Here is a 1,746-nt window from a genome sequence, read left to right on the forward strand (position 1 = left end):
GACTGTTTAATTCACGCATCAGTAGGGGTATTCTGATGATAATTAGGTGTATGTCAAAGGTGGCGTTACACCGATTAAAAGCTCATAATTAAAATTTAAAAAAAAATAGAATTTAAATAGTTGTCATGGGATTAGCTATTCAAAAAAATCTTTCATATGCATGTGTACAAATTGCAAAAGAAGCTAAATATAGCCAAAAAAAAAAAAAAGGAAAAAGGAACACACAAAAAAGAATAAAGGAGCAGACATAAAAAGAAAAGGTGGAGAAGGTGTAAATGGCTAAAGCAGAAAAGCCTACATAATACTCCACAGTAACTGTATCATTAAATCATAATTAGTAAATAATAAAATTTACCAAAAATAGGCAGTTAAAACTTAAAAAAAAGTTAAAGTTAAAAAAAAGAGAAAAATAAAAGAAAAAAATTTTTTTAATGAAAACAAAGGAAAAAAATATAAATAAATAAATGAAAAAAAAATAAGTAAATAAATGAAAAAATTAAGTAAATAAACAGAAAAACTCAATCCATACATTGCTTCAGTCTAAGGCAGAGTCCATGATCAAGAGCAAAAGGCTAATTAAAGAATTCTTTTTGCATTTTTTTTTTTTCTTATCCTCACAAGATTCTGCCCACTCTTGACAGTGCTCAGTAGGGTTAGTTGCATGACTAAATTTGTAAAAGTAGTAACCTGCACGACTAACAATAATAATCAAGAGTATTAAATTGCACGACCGAACAACAAAAAAAAAAAACCCAAATGGTACATAGTAATGATAGGTATATTCTTTATATATCTTTGCTTTTGCTTTTTACTGTGCTATAAAATTATAATATTAAATATTTTTCATATGACATAAATATATATTTTTATATTCAAAAATGTAATTTATTTCAATTTGAATCAAATATAAAAAAATCATAATATATATGTAATTTATATAAATAATTATATATAGATAAGTATATAAAAATGAATACATATATTTTAATAAATACATAAAGAGTTTTTCAAAAATGTTCTCCACTTCTTTTTTTAAGTTTCTGTAAGTTATATAAAATACTGACAAATAAAAGAAATCGCAATTTGGAAGAATGAATTACGTATTACAATATACAGTAAATATAAATTTTTCTTTTTTTAATAACATTTTTTTTTCTTTTTTGCACTGAAGATTTTAGAGAAAAATAAGAAGCACTTTCTAAAAAAATGTAATCTTGTAATTTCGGATTTTCTATATTCTTTTATCAATTTTTCAGTATTTTCTACACATTTTTTATATTTTGCGTTTGTGGCGTTTCTTGGTATTGCTGCGCCACAAACGCAATGGGTACTTTATACCTTAGATTTGAAGGGCGTTCAACTTACCTATGTCTCGTCAATAGTCCATTCAAATAATTAGGAAAGGTTTTGAAATTCTTTGACATTTTATTTAAAATTATTTTAAAAATTAAATTTTGGCATTTCTCAGAGCGAGTTACAAATACCAATTCTATTCAGAGCTGATGACTGAAATTTTCCGACCAAGGATGTGGGGGGAGGGGGGGAGGCAAACAAAAGTTCTCTAATTTCGCTTCGAAATAACACGCAGTAATTAATTTCATATTTATATCTAGATAATTAAATAAATAATTAATTAAAATAAATAATTAATTAAAATAAATAATTATTTGCAATAATTAACTATTTATATCACATCATTGGGAATCAGAAATGAAACCCAAACGACGAGGAAAAAGAGAAAATGAA

The sequence above is a fragment of the Argiope bruennichi genome, chromosome 6 (assembly GCF_947563725.1).
Source record: "Argiope bruennichi chromosome 6, qqArgBrue1.1, whole genome shotgun sequence".
Classification (NCBI taxonomy): domain Eukaryota; kingdom Metazoa; phylum Arthropoda; class Arachnida; order Araneae; family Araneidae; genus Argiope; species Argiope bruennichi.